Source organism: Bison bison, unplaced genomic scaffold, assembly GCF_000754665.1.
Source record: "Bison bison bison isolate TAMUID 2011002044 unplaced genomic scaffold, Bison_UMD1.0 scf7180017864062, whole genome shotgun sequence".
NCBI classification, from domain to species: Eukaryota; Metazoa; Chordata; class Mammalia; order Artiodactyla; family Bovidae; genus Bison; species Bison bison.
In genome coordinates, this window is record NW_011494634.1 from 1419294 (window position 1) to 1443517 (window position 24224).

A 24224-nucleotide genomic window follows, 5' to 3' on the forward strand; every position below is an offset into this window, starting at 1 on the left:
GATAATCTCAAGGTCCATCCATGTTGGCGCAAATGACATTATTTCATTCTTTTTAATGACTGAGTAATATTCCATCTAGTCAAGGCTATGGCTTTTCTAGTAGTCATGTATGGATGTAAGAGTTGGACTATAAAGAAAGCTGAGCACTGAAGAATTGATACTTTTGAACTGTGGTGTTGGAGAAGACTCTTGAGAGTCCCTTGGACTGCAAGGAGATCCAACCAGTCCATCCTAAAGGAGATCAATCCTGGGGGTTCATTGGAAAGACTAATGTTGAAGCTGAAACTTCAATACTTTGGCCACCTGATGCAAAGTGCTGACTCATTTGAAAAGCCCCTGATGCTGGGAAAGATTGAGGGCAGGAGGAGAAGGGGACGACAGAGGATGAGATGGTTGGATGGCATCACCGACTCAATGGACATGGGTTTGGGTAGACTCCGGGAGTTGGTGATGGACAGGGAGGCCTGGTGTGCTGCAGTTCATGGGGTCGCAAAGAGTCAGACATGACTGAGTGACTATACTGATGAACTGACTGAATATTCCATTGTGTGTATGTACCACATCTTCTTTATCCATTCATCCCTCAAAAGACATTTAGATTGCTTTCAAGTCTTGGCTATTGTAAACAATGCTTCAGGGAACACTGGGGTGCATGCATCCTTTCAAATCATGTTTTTTTCCCTCCAGATATATACCCAGGAGTGAGACTGTTGGATCATATAGCAGCTCTGTTTTTAGCATCTTAGGGAACCTCCATACTGTTCTTCATAGTGGCAATACCAATTTACATTTCCACCAACAGTGGAGGAGGGTTCCCTTTTCTCTGTACTCTCTCCAGCATGTATTGTTTGAATTTTTTTGATGATGACCATTCTGACTGGTGTGAGATGATACCTCATTGTAGACGCTCAATTTTTAGATCCACAAGACAATAATCCTAAAAGGCAGGCTTTGTGGGAGAAAAGAAAAGTTTAAGTTGGGATGCAGGTATGCGTGTGTGTGAGGGGGCAGGAGGTGATGGTTAATTTCCAAAGCTTGCCTTTACACACAGAGAGGCAGACCTGGATCATGAGATTTGTGGACACATGCTGTGAGTCCACTGAGGCCATATCCTGGGGCCTAGGATCCAATAAGAGTGGAAGACCAGGGAGAAGCTCTTTTACACTAGGAAGAGGAGGGTAGAGGGGGGAAAAGACTTGGGTACCTTGCTGTCCCTCAGATGCTCCAACTCTTTGTGACCCCATGGACTGCAGCACACCAGGTTTCCCTATCCTTCACTGTACCCCCGGAGTTTGCTCAAACTCATGTCCAATAAGTCTGTGATGCCATCCAACCATCTCATCCTCTGTCACCCCCTTCTCATCTTCAATCTTTCCCAGCATCAGGGTCTTTTCCAATGAGTCCACTCTTCCCATCAAGTGGCCAACGTATTTGAGCTTCAGCTTCAGCATCAGTCCCTCCAATGAATATTCAGGGCTGATTTCTTTTAGGATTGCCTGATTTGATCTCCTTGCTGTCTAAGGACTCTCAAGAGTCTTCTCCAACACCACAATTTGAAAGCATCAACTCCTGAACAAACATCCAGGCAGGGATAAGGACAGTACAGGTGGTAGAGGGGATTCAGATCAGAGAAGACTGGGCTCTGCTTTCTGCTCAGAACTTGGAGAAAACTCTCTCTTCAGGCTCCTCATCACAGCAGAGTCAAAATGGTGATGGGTGGGCTTCTGCCAAGTGGGGCCCGAGACTGTTCCCCACTTCCCCTTGGCCTGCTGTGGCATGTAAGGGAAATAGAAGTTCCTCAAGACACACTCCCAAGACAGCTGAGGATGTCAGACTGTAAGCTTTCATAGCAAACCAAGACAGGGACTTGAAACCGAGGGCTGGAGGGTGGAGCTGAGCCCCCAAATGGCAGACATGGAGGCACTGGGGATGTCCAAGGTACAAAAGGTGTCCTGGAGGTATCCAGGGCCAGCAGGAGCTGAGCTGGGTGTGTGGTGGGCAGGAGATCCCTGGCGTCTCCCAAAGAAGGATCTGTGCAAGGCCAACATCAGAGATGATGCCCAGGCGGGGAGGGGTCCTCCTCAGCCCAGGGCAGCCCACCTGGGCCCTGAGGCCCCAGATTCTTCCTTCCCTGCATCCAGACCCCATCTTGGGAAGGAGGACCAGCAGGGCAAGCATTTGAGAGGAAAGGGAGAACCCCTGATAGGATGTGTCAACCTTGAATTAACCAATTGTTAGAGGGAACCAGATGGTTTTGAACCAGATGGTTTTAAACCAGAAGGGGCTGTTCCCTTCCTTTGGCAAGTTGAAGGTTTTTTTCCCTTCCCCACCATCAGCAGGAATGGGAGACTAGTTATAAAATTAATCACTTAAGCTACCTTTAAGAAAAGAAAGAAAAGAGAGCCTGAACTGTCATGTGTATATTTCCACCCTGCTGGGTAAGTATGTAATTATAATTACTGTGAGTCCTGTGAAAAGTCCCTAGTGCTTTGAATGCATTTAATCAGGGCACAGAGACTGGCAGGCAGCCCTCAGGGACGGCCTCAAGAAGGAAGTGATATTAGAGCTGAGATTTAAAGGAGGAGTTAGGTGAGCAGGGGAGAGTACTAGGCCCCCAGGAGGAATGAGGCTAGTTCCCAGAGGTGCTGGGAGGATGGGGTGAAGTGGTGACAGGTGAAAAGGTTGAGGCCAGTGGCACTGGGCACCTTTTAACAGCTCTTAACAGTTGGCAGGTGCACTTTGACTGAGCTTAATTGATTTAAATGCTTCTCTATTTTGTGGGGGGAAACAGCATTAACGAACTGTGTTTTAGCAATTAGGGCAGCGGGGATGCATTTAGAGATAGTCTAAGAATAAGTCAAGATAGCAGCCTAGGAAAGTGGATCTGCAGCTTGGGCGGCTGGTAGAAACCCAGACCACCACCGCGGCCACCCACACCTGCCAAAGCCCACAGCCGTCTCAGCTCTCAGGCATTCCTGTGCCCTGCCAGTCTCTCCAGACCTCTGAAGGGCTGGCACAGGGGCTCTCCTTCTTGTGGGATTGAGCCAGAAAAAAGAGGGCCAAGGAGACACAGACTAAAGGACGCGAGCTTCTGGCCAACTCTGGGTACCTCTCACCCACCTTGTAGGGATTTCTCCTGGGCCCTGGGCATGCAGCAGCATCACCGAGAAGCCTCCTGGCTGGGTGAATGGTTCCCAGAAGTAGTAAGAGCAGTCAGACTCTAGCCTGGAGTGTGTAGGGGGCATCTTCTCTCTCTCAGTGGGGCTCACGCCTGCTCTCACCACCAGTAAACTTGGACCATTGTGGCCATCTTGTAATTGGTCTCTCTGCTCTTACTCTGTCCTGCCTACATTTTTCTTTCTTCTTCTTTTTTTTTTAGAGAACTGTTTTTACAAAACAAATCAGATTGCATCTCTCCATACAAAATCTCTTACTAGTTCTTCATTTTTTTTTTTTCTTTTAATAAAATCAACAGTCCTTCTGAGCCCGCAGGACTCTGGACGCTCTGGCCCCTGCTCACCTGCATCGTGCTCCACATGTTCATTCCACACAGGGCGCCTTGAACTCCGTTCAGCTTCTCGATCTGCCATTTTCTCTGCCTGTATTAGGACGTTTGCCCTCCCTACTCCGCACCCCACCCCCGTGGATCTCTTCCGGACCTCTTTGTGCCTTCTACTCAAAATGCCACCCTTCCCTCCTGTTCACATTTTACCTTATCTCCCTATTTAGTCCCTTCATAGCATTTATCGGTCTGATATTTCCTTGTTTACTTATTTGCTTGTTTATTATTCATGTCCTCCACTAAAATTTAAATTTCTTGAGGGTGGGGTTTGCCTTGAGTAATGCTTGGCTCAGATAAGACCCTCAATTAGCGCTTGTTAAATAAGTGCACAAACACATGACCATATAGGTGAATTAACAAATGAACTTTGAGCAAGGTTGGACCAAGGCAACGGAATGATTCTGGACCACGAACATTCTCATTATATGGCTGGTCCTGGAGGGTAGTGGTGGACAAAAGGCAAATAAAATGTGCAAAGAGATTGCTGGCAATCCCATCACTGAGACAGGCACACTCAGCTAACCCTAACAGAATTCCTAAAGGAAGTGTTGTGGTCCCATTAAAAAGCACTGCCTTCAACTGGGAAATTTAAAAAGTTTCCTAGATCCAATTGAGTTCAGCAGTTCAAGAAACAGTATTTGGGCTTTTACTTGATACTGGGAAAGATTAAGGGCAGGAGGAGAAGGGGGTGACAGAAGATGAGATGGTTGGATGGTATCACAAACTCAGTGGACATAAGTTTGAGCAAACTCCGTGAGATGGTGAAGGACAGGGAAGTCTGGCGGGCTGCAGTCCATGGGGTCGCAGAGTCAGACATGACTTAGTGACTGAACAACTGCTCTGCAAAACATGGAGCATGTAGATGAACGAGTCCCAGACTCTGCCTTCAGGGAATATGCAGTCTAATGGAGGAGACAGACACAGACGAAGCTATTTATTCTATTGTATAAGGTGATAGGTATGGAGTTGTTGTCCAGTCACTCAGTTGTATGGGAGTAGCCAGGGGGACTGTCTGGAGTGGGGTGGCTGTGAGCTGTGCCCTAAAGGTGAATGGGATTTTAATTGGCTGAAAAGTCTGGGGTGGATGAAGGAAGAACTAAAATGATCAGTTAGGAGTTATGAATGACAGAGGCATGATTCTGAATGTGTTAATCTTGTAGGGACCTGGAACACTGATGTGACTGGAGAGCTAGTTTGGGAATCCTCAGTAGCTGTTGGAACCACAAGCTTTTAGGAAAGCTCCCAGGGAAAGTGTTTGAAGCCAGAAGGGGAGGAGGCAAACTCCAAACCCTGGCAATCAGCAAAGGAACGATCAGAGGAATAGGAACTAGAATCTGGAGAGATGCAAATCCCAGAAACCAGGAGGGAAGAGACTCACCTTTCAGAGTCCTTCCCCAGATCCTTCTTCATAACACCCATCTCGCAGGCTGCTACTTGGTGAATGCCTGTCCATTCCCACTAGAAATAAAGGTTTGTGAGGGCAAGAAATGTTTGTCTTGCTTATTGCAATATTGCCTACACCTGGACTGGTGACAATTATCACCTAATTGAATGAATGAATGATTATTTTCAAGTTACTCAGAGTTTAAAAGTCTAAAAGTTGCAAATAAGACTTTCGATTTGGCAACTGGACATGAGGGTGACATTTGAGAGACCAGCTTTAGGAATGGGGTTAGCACTAATACCTATGTAATGTGGTAGTTATGAGAATTAAATGAGTGAATACATGTAAATGCTGAGCCCAGTGCCTGGATGTAGTTAAAGCTCAGAAACAATAGATGGTTATTATTTCTTCTAGTCTTCACTTTCAGAAACAATTCTGGTGAATTAATTCTTGATAGCTGTATTGCATCTATCAGATTGGTTTACAACGCTTCCAAGATATACTCGAGACATATTGCCTTAAAAACTACCACAACAGAGCACTGTCTTATCAAATGACTGTAACAGAACCCAGTGAAATCAGATTTTGCTGTCAAACCTGGCTATGGCTTGGGAGCCTGGCAAGCTCCCAAGAGGTCAGAAGATAGAATGAAGTCTCCTTTCCTATTAAGGAGACTTGTAGAACAAAGGCTTACCTAGTGGCTCGGTGGTAAAAAAATCTGTCTGCAATGCAGGAAACACAGGAGATGCAGGTTTGATCCCTGAGCTGGGATGATCCCCTGGAGAAGGGCACAGCAACCCACTCCACTATTCTTTCCTGGAGAATCCCATGGAAAGAGGAGCCTGGCAGGCTACATCTATAGGGTCTCAAAGAATCAGATATGACTGAAATGACTGAGCATGCACTCACACATGCATGTAGCCAGGTTTTGGTTTCTAAATGTGTGATTGTACCAGTCAGTTAATCCAGAGAATGAAGCCTGAGAAGTGGGATGGCTCCAAAGACTGGCTCTGTCACTAGGTTTGGCTAAAGAAGAGAGAGGCTGCAGGTGGAAGAGATCTTTGAAGTATGAACTGAAACAAAGGAGACCTGGGTTCCCATCTGGATGTGCCACTAACTCTCAGAACTTGACCAAGTCACTTAGACTGCGTGTGGGTGAGTCTTCTCATTTGTATAATGAGAGGCCTACATGAACCTCGAAATCTCTACAGTAGATGGTTTGCAAAGATGGCCACAATTTCTCCCATCTCTATCTGTTCGCCTCCTTTGCAGCATAACTTCACTTTTTCTCCTATCAAGAGGTGGAGTCTATTTCCTCTCCCCTTGAATCTGGGCTAGCCTTGTGACTTTCTTTAATAGAAGGGAGTACAAGTGACATTCTGTTTGCGTCTAAGCATTAAGAGGTCTTGCAGCTTCTACTGTCACTCTCTTGGAATGATGCTGTGGCCATGTGAGCAAACCTAGGCCCGCCTCCTTGAGTAAAGCTGACGTGGAGTGGATTGGCCAGCATCCGGCACCAACTACCACACAGTGTGAAAGCGGCCGTCTTGGACCATTCCACCGCCAGAAGAACAGTCACATGAGCTGTCCCAGACAAGACTAGCAGAGGAGCCACTGCGCTGAGCCCCACCAAAATTGCTGACCCACACAACTGTGAGCAAATATAATGGTTGTTGCTTTAACCAACTAAGTGGTGGTTTGTTACACAGAACCAGATAGCTGATACAGCCCCTTTTATAAAAGCTGACATTCTAGAGACCAGTTTTATTGCTATGAAACAGAAATCATGCTGTATGATCTTTCAGTGTCACATTAGAGTTGGCTGCAAAAAACTCAAAGGTTAAGGGACTGTTTCATTTCCTCCCCTCCTCCCCCAATCCCTGACCCTGAAGGTCTTTGCTTTGCAACATCATTGCATATGGAACCACTAGAGCTTAAGCACTTTGCCATCTTCCCACCATGGAAGACACTGAGCAAGACAGGAAGTGGCTTGGTGACTCAGTGGTCCTTTCTTCTGAGTCACTGAGTTGTCACTTCCCCTCTGCGTGGTTCCAGAGAACATTCCTTCATTCAGCTGATACCTTGTAAACAGCTGCCCTGTGCCAGGCCCAGCCTGGGAAGCAGTGTGGTGAAGGACGATCTGGCCATGGAGTGGATGGGTCACAGGATCTGCGTGGTTCTGATGGAGAGGGCTCACCCAACACTCCCTTCTCAGATGCTTTCATTTAGCATTCATGCACATGCTCTGGGCTTCCTGAAGTGGCTCCGTCCTAAAAGGCATGGAATTTCAGAGCTGGGCAACTTTTAAGGCCCAGTCAGTTCAAGCTTTTCTTTCTTATACTTATGAAGTAATGAAGGTCTGAGACTTAAATAATAGAGGTAGCTTGTGGCAAAATTAGGCCTAGAATTCAGACCTCTTGCTCCAAATCCAGAAATCTTTCTATTGCATTAAAAGGCCTCTCAGAGCTCAGATTCTCCTTCCTTCTCATTCCTGAGTTTCCCACACATTTTTCTCAGTTTTGTATTTTAGGCATGAAGTTAGTTCCCTCTTTTGGCTCAAGATTCATACCTTACCTGTGGAAGATAAATTCCAGCCACCAAATGACGATGATAATTATAATAACATAAACTGAAAACATATTTTTCACGTACCTGTTATATGCCAGGTACAGCCTCAGTTTTGGGGATATAGTGAATTAGAGACACAAGGAATCTACCTCTGGGGAATTTACATTCTTGAGGGAGGTAGAGCAGACAATATACAAGATAAAAAGAATTGGGCGGGGGGTGGGGGGGTGGTATAAAAGTAAACAAGAAAATGTGATAGAGGGAACCAAACTGGGAGATGTATGGCCAGGAGAGGCCTCTTTGACAATGTGGCATTTGAGCTGATAGCTGATTGGTGAGAAACCAATAACTCTTTAGAAAATGCAGAGAGCAAAGGCCCCAAAGTGTGAACAAACTTTCCTTATTTGAAAACAGAGAGGAGGCATGTGGTCTCTTGAGGGGAAGAATGAGGGGCTAGGAAGGAGACAGAGCAAGAAGGAGGCAGAGGCAAGATGATGCTGGGCCCACAGGCCACAATACAGAGTCAGGAATCTATGTATTTGTGGGGGCACATGGGAGGGTACTAAGTAATATGACATGATTTACATTTTTAAGAGATGGATCTGCCTGCTTGGATGAAGAATGTATATTAAAGATTAAGAGTGAAATTTGGAGGATAGTTTATTTATATTATGTGTGGGATACTTTGTATATTTTATCTCTGGTCCTCCCACACTTCAAATCAGATCTTATTATGCCCATCTTGTGGACAAAGAAATGGAGACTGGAAAAGATAAGGGAACATATTCAAGGCCATGGAACTGAACTTGAACCAAAGATCATCTGACTGCACTGTGGGAGACCTTCCTACGTAGCATGTGGCTTTACTAAGATGGTTGACCACCCTGGGCTAATTAAATTTTCTGATTATCATTGTATTTTGAAGTGCAAGATTTTAGAGCTGTAAGTTACAGATTGAGGCAATAATCATATATTACTTATCTTGCCATTTATAATAGTTGTGACTCAATCCCTGACACACAGAAGGTACTAATTCATATATGATGGATGAATGAATGAATGGGTTTCAGTAATGAGAGGTTTTCTGAACCACCTCCCACCTCAGGCCTACCATTTCCAGAAGTATAAGTATCTTTCACAAAATCATATTACAGGGCTGGAATGAGAGTCTAAGTTGCTGAATCATGGTTCTTTCCACCAAACAATGCTAGCTCCAATTTATCTGTTTAGGACAGATTTCTTGGTTTAACCTAAATTTTAGTTTGATAAATCCTCAAGGTCAGGCAGTGTCTACTTTGTACCATGCACGTTGGGAGTGTGTGGAGTCTACAGAGAGGCTCACCCTGGGGCTTGGAAGTAAGTTTTCTCTCAGAAAATTAAACAAAAAAGGTTAAATCCACAAATGATGGGGAAAAAACAGACATCTTCAGGTTTCCTGGAATAGCTACTTTGCTGGAGTTTAATGTCTAAAGAAAGGATGTTCAGACAGAGCAGAGTGTGACTGGGAATGGAGCACAAAGAGAAAGGCCATCTTGGCTTGATCATCCAGCAGAATGTAGTATAAGGACAATGTATGTGAGGAATGGGAGCTCTGTGGTTTCCAGAGATGACCTTTCTTGATAAGAAATTCACCTCATGTTTTTTCACTGTTGACCACCAAGCAACACATACTGTTCATGGGGTCCTTGAGGGAAGAATACTGAAGTGGATTACCATTCCCTTCTCCAGTGGACCACATTTTGTCAGTGCAATACTTGGGTGCAATCTCAAAAACAACATTTCCAGTTTCCGGTTCATTTCCAAGGCAAACCATTCAATATCACAGTAATCCAAGTCTATGCCCCAACCACTAATACTGAAGAAGCTGAAACTGAATGGTTTTATGAAGACTTACAAGACCTTCTAGAACTAATACCCCAAAAAGATGTCCTTTTCATCACAGGAGATTGGAATGCAAAAGTTGGAAGTCAAGAGATACCTGGAGTAACAGGCAAGTTTGGCCTTAGAGTACAAAAAGAAGAAGGGCAAAGGCTAACAGAGTTTTGCCAAGAGAATGTGCTGGTCATAGAAAACACCTTCTTCCAACAACACAAGAGATGACTCTACACATGGACATCAGTTGGTCAATACCAAAATCAGATTGATTATATTATTTGCAGCCGAAGATGGAGAAGCTCTATACAGTCAGCAAAACCAAGACCTGGATCTGACAGTGGCTAAGGTAATGAGATCCTTATTGCAAAATTCAGGCTTAAGTTGAAGCAAGTAGGGAAAACCACTAGACCTTTCAGGTATGACCTAAATCAAACCCCTTATGACTATACAGTAGAGGTGACAAATAGACTCAAGGGATTAGATCTGGTAGAAAGAATCCCTGAAGAACTATGGACAGAAGTTCATAACATTGTACAGGAGGGAGTGACCAAAACCACCCCCAAGAAAAAGAAATGCAAAAAGGCAAAGTAGTTGTCTGAGGAGGGCTTACAAACAGCTGAGAAAAAAAGAGAAGCAAAAGGCAAAGGAGAAAGGGAAAGATATACCCAACTGAATGCAGAGTTCTAAAGAATAGCAAGGAGAGATAAGAAAGCCTTTCTCAGTGATCAATGCAAAGAAATAGAGGAAAAAATATAATGGGAAAGACTAGTGATCTCTTCAAGAAAACTAGACACCAAGGGAACATTTCGTGCAAAAATGGATACAAAAAGGACAGAAACCGAAAGGACCTAACAGAAGCATTAGAAATTAAGAAGAGGTGGCAAGAATACATAGAAGAACTATACAAAAAAGGTCTTAATGACCCGGATAACCATGATGGTGTGGTCACCGAGAGCCAGACATCCTGGAGTGTGATGTCAAGTAGGGCTTAGGAAGCATTACTATGAACAAAGCTAGTGGAGGTGATGGAATTCCAGCTGAGATATTTCAAATCCTGAAAGATGATGCTGTGAAAGTGCTGCACTCAATATGCCAGCAAGTCTGGAAAACTCAGCAGTGGCCACAGGACTGGAAAAGGTTCGTTTTCATTCCAATCCCAAAGAAAGGCAATGCCACAGAATGTTCAAATTACTGTACAGTTGCACTCATTTCATATGCTAGCAAGCTAATGCTCAAAATTCTCCAAGGTAGGCATCAGCAGGACATGAACTGAGAACTTCCAGATGCAGAAGCTGGATTTAGAGAAGGCAGAGGAACCAGAGATCAAATTGCCAACATCTGCTGGATCATAGAAAAAGCAAGGGAATTTAAAAAAAAATGTACTTCTGCTTCATTGACTATGCTAAAGTCTTTGACTATGTGGATCACAACAAACTGTGGAAAATTTTTCAAGAGATGGGAATACAGATCACCTTACCTGACTCCTGAAAAGCCCGTATGCAGGTCAAGAAGCAACAGTTAGAACCGGACATGGAACAATGGACTGGTTCAAAATTGGGAAAAGAGTACGTCAAGGCTGTATATCGTCACCCTGGTTATTTAATTTCTATGCAGAGTACATCATGTGAAATGCCAGGCTGGATGACTTGCAAGCTGGAATCAAGATTGCCAAGAGAAATATCAACAACCTCAGATATGCAGATGACACCACTGTAATGGCAGAAAGTGAACAGGAAATACAGAGCCTCTTGATGAAAGTGAAAGAGAAGAGTGAAAAAGCTGGTTTAAAACTCGACATTCAAAAAACTAAGATTATGGCATCCAGTTCCATCTCTTCATGGAAAATAGATGGGGAAAAACTGAAATAGTGACAGACTATTTTCTTGGGCTCCAAAATCACCACTGACTGTGACTGCAGCCATGAAATTAAAACATGCTTGCTCCTTGGAAGAAAAACTATGACAAACCTAGACAGCATATTAAAAATCACAGACATCATTTTGCTGACAAAGGTCCATATAATCAAAGCTATGGTTTTTCCAGTAGTCAATCAGAAGTGAGAGTTAGACCATAATGACGGCTGAGCACCAAAGAATTGATACTTTCGAATTGTGGTGCTGGAGAAGATTCTTGAGAGTCACTTGGACAGCAAGGAGATCAAACCTGTCCATCCTAAAGGAAATCAACACAATATTCATTGGAAGGACTGATGCTGAAGCTGAAACTCCAATACTTTGTCCACTTGATGTGAAGAGCTGATTCACTGGAAAAGACCCTGATGCTGGGAAAGATTGAGGGCAAGAGGAGAAGGGGGCAACAGAGGATGAGATGGTTGGATGGCATCATGGACTCAAAGGGCATGGGTTTGAGCAAACTCCGGGAGATAGTGAAGGACAAGAAAGCCTGGCATGCTGCAGTCCATGGGGTTGACTTAGCAATTGAACAACAAAGCAACAAATCCTCAAATGATGTGGGAACAAAACTGGGTCATTTGTAGTGATATGGATAAACTTAGATTCATATAGAATTAAATGTCAGAAAAAGGAAAACAGATATTAACGCATATATATGGAATCTACAAAAATGATACTGATGAACCTATTTGCAGGGCATGAACAGAGATGCAGACATAGAAAACAGACTTGTAGACGCAGTGGGGGAAGGTGAGGGTGAGATGAATTGGGAGAGTAGCATTGACACGTATACACTACCACATGTAAAACAGATGGCTAGTGAAAAACTGCCATATAACACAGGAAGCCCAGTCCGGCACTCTGTGATGATATACGGGGGTAGGATGGGTGGGGGAAGGAGGAGATATATGTGTGTATATATATTATACATATATATATATATATAGCTGATTCACATTATTGTACAGCAGAAACCAACATTGTAAAGCTATTATACTCAAGTTTTTTGAAAATGTTGATTTGGCTTGGTTGGTTATGTAAGGGGTCCTCTGAACAGTAGAGGCAAGCATTTTAGTCACTTTGAAAAAGGAATGCTCTTCATTACAAGCAAATTCACTTGTCAGTGTTTCAATAAAACCATATCACTGAGAATATAGTTTTCCCTGGGGGTGGTGCCTCTCCAAGTTGGGAATGGCATAGACCATTGCCATTTGTTGAAGTTCTAGGTATATTAAAAACTGAACAAATGCAATCGAAGGGTATAGAACTTGTGATTGATTGTCACATTTTTACATTTTAATTGTTAACATATAAAACACAATGCAATGTTATTGTACTGGTGACAATATAATTAGGGGCCTACAAAAATATTAGTTCTTAGTGCATTTTAAGCAGTGGTTGGAGGATGGGATGTACATATAAGGATTTGTGATGAATGCCTTCTACTTTCAACTTTGTCAGGCTGTCTGCACTTACATAAATGAGATCCTTGGGCAACAATGTTAGAGCTAGAGCTAAACATGAAGCCTTGACTGGTGAGGCCATGCTCAGAGTGTATTTCTACTCTCTGTACCTGTCAGCTCAGGCTTAGACTGTCACCAAGGTGGTGTCATCCACGGACCATCAGCCAAACCAGCCATCCCATGGTGACATCTGGGTCTTGTTGTGTGCACCCTCACCACCACCCTGCTAAAATATCACTTGTCTCACCACGGTAAGCACAATTGTCCATTAGTATTCGCATCATATTTACATATAACCTATGCACATTCTCCCATATGTGTTTTTAAATCAGCTTTTGAACTTTGCTTTTTGATTGATTGGTTTACTTATTAATTGAAGTATAGTTGCTTTACTAACACTATAACAGTTGTATTAGTTTCAGGTGTATAGTAAAATGATTATATGTATATATTCTTTTTTCGATTCCTTTCCATTCTACACTATTACAAGATATCGAATCTAGTGCCCTGTGCTATACTGAGGGATTCTGTCATTTATCTGCTTTATATATATGGTAGTATGTATGTGTTAATACAACATTCCTGATTTATCCCTCTCCCTGTTTCCCCTTTGGTAACTCTAAGTTTGTTTTCTATGTTTGTGAGTCTGTAGCTGTTTTGTAAATAAGTTCATTTGTACTACTTTTTTAGATTCTACATATAAGTGATATCACATTATTGTCTTTTCTGACTTCACTTAGTATGATAATCTCTGTATCTGTCCATGTTACTGCAAATGGCACCATTTCATTCTTTTTTATAGCTGAGTAATATTCCATTGTATCTCCTGTATACTTTAAATCATCTCTACTGCTGCTAAGTCGCTTCAGTCGTGTCCGACTCTGTGCAACCGCATAGATGGCAGCCCACCAGGCTCCTCTGTCCCTGGGATTCTCCAGGCAAGAACACTGGAGTGGGTTGCCATTTCCTCTCCAGTGCATGAAAGTGAAAAGTGAAGTCGCTCAGTCGTGTCCGACTCCTAGCGACCCCATGGACTGCAGCCTACCAGGCTCCTCCGTCCAGGGGATTTTCCAGGCAAGAGTACTGGAGTGGGGTGCCATTGCCTTCTCCATAAATCATCTCTAGATTACTTCTAATATCTAATACAATATAAATTCCATGTAAGTAGTTGTAACTAGAATGTAAATACTATATACCTAGTTGCTGGGTACACAGCAAATTCAAGCTTTGCTTTTTTGAACTTTCTAGAATTTTCACCCCAAATATTTTCAATCTATGTTTGGTTGAAACTGCAATTGTGGTACCCACAGATACTGAAGACCAGCTGTATAGCAGCCGGCTACAAACACAGTGAATGTTCCTCAAGAAACATGTTGACTGATGGGTTGATAAATCCAAAAAGTGATAAACAAAGCTAGGACATCCAGAAGTATCTCTTAAATACTGCATTTGGGGAAGACAGCTTCAAGACAGAGCTGGGAACGTGCTTGGTGAGATGGCAGACAGTGTGAAAGTGTGGGGGGGATGTTTAGAAGGACACTGACTCATACACAAACAGAAAAATACTCTCCCTTTTATATTAAGCCACTTCTCCCAGTGGACTTCATCTGGCTTCTGTGATCCCATTTTCACATGGTCTGCCTTACCACTACAGCACCCCACTCCAGTACTCTTGCCTGGAAAATCCCATGGACGGAGGAGCCTGGTAGGCTGCAGTCCATGGGGTTGCTAAGATTCAGACACGACTGAACGACTTCACTATCACTTTTCACTTTCATGCATTGGAGAAGGAAATGGCGACCCACTCCAGTATTCTTGCCTGGAGAATCCCAGGGACGGGGGAGCCTGGTGGGCTGCCGTCTACGGGGTTGCACAGAGTCGGACGTGACTGAAGCGACTTAGCAGCAGCAGCCTTACCACTAACCCTCACTTTTCAGCTTTCTAAGCTGCTCCTCTCAAACCATTCAGGGATCTTGAAGTCAAACTGATGGGCTGCAACTGACATTTTCTAAGCAAATAAAAAGGGATCAGATCAGATTAGTTGCTCAGGCGTGTCTGACTCTTTGCGACCCCATGAGTCGCAGCACGCCAGGCCTCCCTGTCCATCACCAACTCCTGGAATTCACTCAGACTCATGTCCATTGAGTCAGTGATGCCATCCAGCCATCTCATCCTCTGTCGTCCCCTTCTCCTCCTGCCTCCAATCCCTCCCAGCATCAGAGTATTTTCCAATGAGTCGACTCTTCGCGTAAGGTGGCCAAAGGACTGGAGTTTCAGCTTTACCATCATTCCTTCCAAAGAAATCCCAGGGCTGATCTCCTTCAGAATGGACTGGTTGGATCTCCTTGCAGTCCAAGGGACTCTCAAGAGTCTTCTCCAACACCACAGTTCAAAAGCATCAATTCTTTGGTGCTCAGCCTTCTTCACAGTCCAACTCTCACATCCATACATGACCACTGGAAAAACCATAGCCTTGACTAGATGAACCTTTGTTGGCAAAGTAATGTCTCTGCTTTTCAATATGCTATCTAGGTTGGTCATAACTTTCCTTCCAAGGAGTAAGCGTCTTTTAATTTCATGGCTGCAGTCACCATCTGCAGTGATTTTGGAGCCCAGGAAAATAAAGTCTGACACTGTTTCCACTGTTTCCCCATCTATTCCCATGAAGTGATGGGACCGGATGCCATGATCTTTGTTTTCTGAATGTTGAGCTTTAAGCCAACTTTTTCACTCTCCACTTTCACTTTCATCAAGAGGCTTTTTAGTTCCTCTTCACTTTCTGCCATAAGGGTGGTGTCATCTGCATGTCTGAGGTTATTGATATTTCTCCCGGCAATCTTGATTCCAGCTTGTGTTTTATATCAAAATACATCACACATAATAAACATTATAAAAAAATCTATTGTGAAACCTGTTTCAATCCTTTATACGTGTGTATAGGACTTAGATGTAAACTGCATTTTCTCCTGTGGGTTAGAATTAAAGTTTTCAACCTGCTGCTCCAGGGGGCAGACTAAAATGCCCCAGCCTTCTGCTGTGCAGACTCTGCGACCAGGGGTTTCTTAGGCAGAACTGCTGTGAATAACTACAGTGGGAGATGAGGTCTCAGACACTCTCTGGTCCAGTGTCCTCAGTTTATAGTTTGATGGGGGAAGACGCTGAGTCTAAGCAAGGTGATATGACAAGTTAGTGGTAGAAACTTTACTCCCAGCAGTTCCCCAGCCTCTCCATTCTGGGTTTCTCCTCTTTACCTTGTGGTGGTGTTCAGTCGCTCAGTTGTGTCCCACTCTGCAACCTCATGGACTGCAGCACCCCAGGCTTCCCTGTCCTTCACTATCTCTGGCAGTTAACTCAAATTCACATCTATTGATTCAGTGATGCCATCCAACCATCTCATCCTCTGTCATCCCCTTGTTTTACTGCCTACAATCTTTTGCAGCGTCAGGGTCTTTTTCAATAAGTCAGCTGTTTCCATCAGGTGGCCAAAGTATTGGAACTTCAGCTTCAGCATCAGTCCTTTAAATGAATATTCAGGGTTGATTTCCTTTAGGATTGACTGGTTTGATCTCCTTGCTGTCCATGGGATTCTCAAGAGTCTTGTCTAGCACCACGGTTCAAAAGCATCAGTTCAGCGCTCAGCCTTCCTTATGATCCAACTCTCACATCCATCTATGGCTACTGGAAAAACCAAAGCTCTGACTATACAGACCTTTGTTGACAAAGTGATGTCTCTGATTTTAAATGAGCTATCTAGGTTTGCCAGATTTTCTTCCAGGGAGCAATCGTCTTTTAATTTCATGGCTGCAGTCACAGTCTGCAGTGATTTTGGAGCTCAAGAAAATAAAGTTTGCCACTGTTTCCACTTTTTCCCCATCTATTTGCCATGAAGTGATCAGACTGGATGCCATGATCTTAGGTTTTTCACCTTGTGTAGTCCTCTATTAGAACTCAGTAAAGAGTACCAGAAAGGATTTGGGGTTTGGTCCAGAAACCTGAACTTTAGTCCCAACCCCATCACTTACTGTCAGAGAAGGCAATGGCAACCCACTCCAGTATTCTTGCCTGGAAAATCCCATGGACGGAGGAGCCTGGGAGGCTGCAGTCCATGGGGTCACGAAGAGTCAGACATGACTGAGCAACTTCACTTTCACTTTTCACTTTCATGCATTGGGGAAGGAAATGGCAACCCACTCCAGTGTTCTTGCCTTTAGAAATCCCAGGGACAGCAGGGCCTGGTGGGCTGCCGTCTATGGGGTCACACAGAGTCAGACACGACTGAAGCGACTTAGCAGCAGCAGCATCACTTACTGTATGACCCTTATCCCACAAATCAATATCTCCACTCTTCAGTTGTATCAAATGTAAAATAGGATTCATAATATTAGAGACTGATTGAGTTCATCTATTTAATTGTACTTTTTAAAGTGTGAGGCATTATACACATTTTCTAGTTGTTTTTGCTCTTTGAGTATCTATCACATTTATTCAAGAAATGTGTATTGCTGTGGACATGAAGCAGGGGGTGGGGGATGAATGTAATATTACCAAGTCTCACCCCCTCTTAAGAGTATCCATTGATACTTTGTGGGGAGGGAGATACTGCTTCCATACATTTTACCTCAGCATCTGCTTTTGTCCTCAGAGCTCTCGCCGGAGCCTACAGAAATCCTAGTTAATTTAAAGCTAGTTCAAAAACGTGCCATCGCCCCAGCTTCCTTTACATCCAAACCCTGGTGCCTGGTTTCTGACAGCAGCCTGTAGGTAGCATTTCTCTTCTCCTCCATCGTGGGTTCCATCTGTAGTGTCAGCAGCCTGGGGGAGACACGAGGCCCTAGGACCATGGATGTTCCACTAATGACATCGTTGGCCATCTGCCTGCTCTGGGGGGGACTCAGTACTGCACCTCTGCTCTGCCTAAACCCAGTCTTCTCCAGTTATTTCTCAGATTCCAATTGCGATGTCTTACATGAGGTGACTGGGTAAACCCTCAGTCCACTAAGAGCCTGTTTTATAGCACAGGGAATTCTACTTGATGCTGTGGTGACCTAGATAAGAGGGGAATCCAGAAGGGAGAGGATATATGTATGCATATGGCTGGTTCACTTTGCTGTGTAGCAGAAACTAACACAATGTTGTGAAGTTACTATACACCAAGAAATTTAAAACAGAGAAAGTGTCCTATTTTCTTGTTCTACACATTTAAAATCCAAAGTAGTTGTTTATACAGGAACTCTAGGCAAGGCATCACTAAAAGAAAAAAGAACCAAGACCATTTGTACCTTTTTGGACAAATCAGATTTCTATTATGTAGGAAGTGATTTTGACCAGTAGCTGCTCAGAATAGTTTCTCAGTTGTATTCACCTGGAGAGTACAGCAGATTATTTTATTTATATATATATACACACCACACACACACACACACACACACATATATCTGTATAATCTACAGAGATAATAGAAAGGAAAATCTCCTTTCCTTTCTAATGATATAGTGTGGTTTGGGGGTGAGTGTGGATATATAAAATATTCATAAGTTTCAATCAATTGAGAATCAAAAAAAATCTAAAGCTTGGAATCATTGTTTATTCCTTCCAAATGTCATCAATTGTTCTCCCTTCTAGTGATTGTTCATGTGTCTGAGTTAGTAATGTACACCATTTATAGAACTTGTATATCAGTCCTTTTATTATTGATGAATTGATTTATTAAAAAATTTGTTAGCAACTTTTTTGGTAGGCATTAGGGATAATGCTAAGTGGTAAAGCTCAAAGCCTGTATGATGGGGATGCAGGAGAAATGGGCCATGGGCTTCATCCGGTGGATCTTGAAAGACTTCTTGAAGGAGGTGGAGTTCGAGCTTAGTCAAAAGGATGAGTAAGACATTTACAAGGCTTTCATGAGCAGAGAGGTCATCTGGGTGGAGCTCTGAAGATACAGAGATTCTTGGATTCAAGGTCAGAATCTCAGGGGTGAGGCCCTGGCATTTGTGGTTCCAGTGTGTAAACAGGACTGGGAACTCAGGTTTGTTCAGAGACCAGAGAAAAGTTTGAAAGGCTATCTCCAGGGCTAGGAGAGTCCAAACCAGCTATTCCCCACCTCAGCAGAAGACCAAATAAGAGGAATTAAATGAAGTCCAACAACTTGGTTTCCTTTGAGGAAGTTTCTGGATGTGAAGTTTGTTAAAGATATTAAGATTTTAACCCCATATGAGAGAGAACAGTCTTCTTCAGAATCAGAAAGAAAATGCAGCTAAAACAAAAACAAAAAATAGGGCAAAACTTGATGGCCTATACCAGGGGTTGATAAACTTTTTCTGTAAAGAGTCAGAAAGTAAATATTTTTGCTTTATAGGCTGTACCAGTCTCTGTCACAACTATTAAACTATGCCACTGTAGCATAAAAGCACATTAGGTAACCTGTGAGTGAGTTTGGGTGGCTCTGTTCCAACAAAGATTTATTTATGGACACTGAAATTTGAATTTCATATAATTTTTACATGTTACAAAATATTATTCTTCCTTTGATTTGTTTTCAACCATTTAAACACATAAATTCTTATCATTCACTAGAGCCAGGAGGTAGAAGCAACCCAAATGTGCATAAGCAGATGAATGGTTAAAAAAAATGTAGCATGTGTACACAACTGAATATTACTCAGCCTTGAAGAGGAAGGAACTCCTGTCACATGATATACCATGGGTGAAGCTTGAGGACACTATGCTAAGTGAAATAAGCCAATCACAAAAATGATAAATACTGTATAATCCCACTTATGAAAAGAAGTGAAAGTGTTAGTGACTCAGTTGTGTCCAACTCTTTGTGACCCCATGGACTGTGGCCCACCAGGCTCCTCTGTCCATGAGATTCTCCAGGCAAGAACACTGGAGTGGGTAGCCATTCCCTTCTCCAGGGGATCTTCCCGACCCAGGGATCAAACTCAGGTCTCCTTCATTGCAGGCAGATTCTTTACTGTCTGAGCCACCAGGGAAACCCAATCCCACTTATATGCGGTACCTAAAGTAGTTGCATTCATAGAAATTGAAAGTAGAATGGTGGTTGCCAGGGGCTGGAGTAAGAGAGAATGGAGCATTGTGTTTAATGGATAGAAAGTTTCAGTTTTGCAAGATAAAATGGCTCTACAGATCAGTAGTACCACAATGTGAATAGGCTCTACACCCTACTATACTAAACACTTAAAAACAATTAAGATGATAAATTTTATGTTATGGTTTTTACAAAAATTAAACTTTTTTTCTAAAGAAAAAGTTAATTCTTACCTTGAAAGTCATAAACAGGCAGTGGGTCTTGTAGACTACAGTTTGCCAACCTCTGGCCCATGGATGGCCAGTCTGAGGGCAAAAACGATGGTCCAAATCAGTGCTTCTCAAAGGTCCCCATTGACAGACCTCTAATAATGCAAAAAGGAGAAGGCAGACTCTCAATGGGTCTGCCTGCAGGTCTATACAATTATTTTAAATATTCATTCAAATGCAGTTCATGAAAAATGTCAAATCCTGGTTCATAGCACATGTTGTTTTAATGTAAAATTGGCATTCAATGTAAAATTCAGTGAAAACTGATGTTCATGCAGGCTCAGAGAGGGTGAGTGACTTAGTCAAGGTCACAGAGCTGAATAAGTCAGTGTGGGACTGGATCCCCAAATTCCTGATTCCATTTGTCTACTTGCCACCTGCGTGCCACCTTTTCATCAGGCTTTGGCTGTCTATTTCCAACTCCCATCCACATCCCCGCCCATACTGAGGCAGTCTCCAAAGTAGTGAAGCAAACCACTTTTAAGTTTCTACCAAAATTCACTGATTCATAAGTTTAATACCATCAATTCATATGTTTCATATATTATTTGTTCTATGTTCTAGAATATTTGAGTCTGATATATTCTAAAACTTTTTCTTGTCCTATCTAATTATACTTCCTCATCCATCTGTATTTTTTAAAATTGTTCACAGCATCCCATTCTGTTACACATTGTGCAATGTTAAATTATGAGGGAACCAAGAGATTTGCTGTTTTTGAATACCCAGCATCCATTTTCTCTTATGGTAGATTATTTGTTCATATTTCTCTCATCTTTCCTCTTTGTCCTTCTCCCTGTTCCATTGACTTTATTTTTTTATTTATTTATCTCATTGTGCAGGTCTTAGTTGTGGCACATAGGATCTTTCAGTTACAGCATGCAAACTCAGTGGTGGCATCTCAGATCTAGTTCCCTGCCCAGGGATTGAATCTTAGGCACTGGACCATCAGGGAAGTCTTCCCATTGACTTTAATTTTTAAAAAGCACTTTATTTTTATAATTTTATTTATTTATTTTTGGCTGTGCTGAGTTTTCGTGGCTGCGTGGGCTTTTCCTTAGTTGCGGCAAGCGGGAGCTACTCTCTAGTCGGAGTGAGCTGGCTTCTCATCACGGTGGCTTCTCTTGTTGCAGAGAACAGGCTGTAGGGCACATGGGCTTCAGTAGTTGGGGTTCCTGGGCTCTAGAGCTCAGACTCAATAGTTGTGGCTCATGGAATTAGTTGCTCCATGGCATGTGGGATCTTTGGGATCAGGGATTGAACATGTGCCTCCTGCATTGACAGGTGGATTCTTCACCACTGAGCCACCAGGGAAGAGCCAACCCAATCTCTTCCCCCGACCCCATTGACTTTAGCTTTGGCCACATGACTCACTTTCCCCTCTGGGTTATGAGTTGACCTGAGGGTGTGCTAGTCCTAAGCAGAGGTGTTAAGAGGCTCCATGTGTCTTCACTCACTTCTCTTGAGCTCCTGTCCTTCTAGAAAGTCACAAGTCCTGTGTTGAGCCTGTTCCTTCAGCCTGGGTCCCAGAATAAGAAAAACATGTGAAGCAAACCTGAACCCAGACAACTGAGACCCACTTGTTGTTGTAAGCCACTGGGTGTTGGGGCTGTTTGCTACATACTATTATCCCAGCAAAAGCTGACCAATACACCAAGGTTTTGATTTTCTTCTAGAGACACCCCTCCCCCGACCCCCACTCTCCATCCATAAGGTTTACTTGAACTGATCCTCCTCCATCCTGCCCCAAGCATCCTCAAACTCATCACACTGACTAACTCCAATCTCTGGTAAGATCTGTTGTTCTTTTCAAAGCTGAGAGAGCCTCATTCTCTCTTGGCTGGCATTCATTATGAGTTCCTGTCATAGAGGGTTTCTGAAGAAATTACTCATCATCCATATAATCCAAACTCCTATCTGTTTTATAACAGAAGCATAAAAAGAATGTGATCATACAATACTAGATGCTACATCTTTGGGCCACTTTTTGATAGTGAGAAGGAAAGCATAGGAAACCAATAGCAGTTGTGAACTAAATGTTCCATGTCTCTCCTAAATTCACATGGAAACGAATAACCCCTAGTGTGATTGTATTAGGAGGCTGGGCCTTTGGGAAGTAATTGGGTTTAACTGAGGTCATGAGGGTGGAGCTCCTGTAATGAGATTAGTGCCCTTTATGATAGGAGACACCAAAGAGTTTGCTTCCTCTGTCTCCTTCTACATGTGTGTATTGAGGAAAGGCCATGTGGGGACACAACAAGAGGTGGCCCTCACCAAGAACCAAATCTGCTGGCACCTCGACCTTGGCATTTATTACAGCAGCCTGAGTTAAGGCCTGCTGACACCTCCCTGCACCTTGAGGAAGAGCTGTGTCAGCTCTGAGTTATTCATTTTAAGCAGAAGCTTGGACTAGTAATATGGACAACCTAAATAAAACACCAGGAAAACTTAAGGAGGTCTTCATTTGGTCTGGGAAACTCCAGGACTGCCCATGAGTGTTTCAGAAGTGCCTTAGACAAATAAGCATTTCTTCAAAACAAAGCCTAATAAAATCATGTAAATCTCTTGCTTACATAATAGGATTCAACAAAGATTTTTTTATGAAGATATATAATAAAAAAGCATGAAAGCCACTAGTTTAAGATACACTCATGCTTTGCTTTGGCATACACTTTTTAGATAACATAGTGCTCTGAATTGTATGTCTGAGATTGTTTCTCTGAGAAGGATAGAAAATGAACATTCCCCTGGTCCCCAGCTGGATCATTCAGAGGTACAGAGTAAGCTCTACTGAGTGATAGAAGCCCACTAGGGATTAAAGCAATAATCTCTAGAGTGGAAAATTATCTGTGGAAAATCAGGGGTTGATAAATAGCCCTCTTCCGCATACCCTCTCCTTCTTCTTTACTCTCCTACCTTCCCCCAAGCCCCGAACTCTTCATGTTTTCCCACCTCTCTCGGAGGTCTGGTGGGCTACAGCCCCACTTCTCAGTGAACTATCCACGCCAGCCCCAAAGCAAAGGCTGAGGAACCGGACCGTCCTATGGTCAGGTGCTCTGATTGACACTTGGGGGTGGGATCTGGTACTAACTAGAGTAAAATACAACCCTGCCCTTAGAAGCCCACAGTTAGTAAGAGTGAGAGATTCATAAACAAATAGACTTCAGAAAGATTGCAAAAATTAGAAACAAATAAGCAAGTAGGGGAACTCTTAGAAAGCCACCCTTTGGAAAGCACACAGGCCCTGCCACCAGGAAATCTGACTTAATTGGTTTGGGCTGTGCATAGAGATCAATAGTGTTCAAAACAATCCCCAGGTGATTCTAACTTTAGCCTGGGCCGAGAACCATCCCAGACCTTTAGAATCAGGAACTTCTGTGGTGAAGTTAAAACCCGTTTTAACAAGCCCCCTACGTGATGCACACTCTTAAATTTAGGAGACGCGGGTCTGCGCTGCTCAGGAGGGAGAGGCGTGGACAAGGAAGGGGCCAGAAACTGAGCAGTTGGGGCTGGAGCCCAGGACTGGGGTGGGGGATCCTTCCACCGGCCCCCTCTTCTAAGCCTCAGGGCAGTGGATGAGCTCTCTCGTCAGAGCCTGGCCTGAGCCCTTCGAGGCGGGTGTCCTTATGGGGGAATAGTGTGGTGTGGGGTCCAGTTTTGAGACCACGGAGCCTCCCTCCGAAGCCTCAGTCACTGGGCCCCTGGTCGCTGCTCATTTCCCTCTTAAGTCCCCTTAGCAGGCAGGAAAGGTCGGGCCCGGGGTAGGCCATAGCGAACGGCCAGACAGGGCTCTTCTGGAGAATCCTGGCTTCCAGTTTGTGGCTTCTCATCCTTTTCCCCCAAAGTGGGCCCCCTACTCTGAGCGCTGGCTTTTTTTTTTTTCTCAGACAAAACCCGCGCCTCCTTTTCTGCACATGCAACAAACATCTTCTCCTCCTTAGCAATCACGCCCCCACCCACGATCAAAGTAGCCCTTTAGCCCAGAGCACCGAGACCCCACTCCCGATGCCCCTCGGCCCCACCGCTCTTCCATCCCAGCTGACATTAAACAGCAAGTCCAGCCGCCTCCCCACTTGGGGCCTCCGCGTCCAGACCAACCGGGCAGGGCAAGCCCCTCCAGCGGCGCCCGGCGCAGCACCCACCCA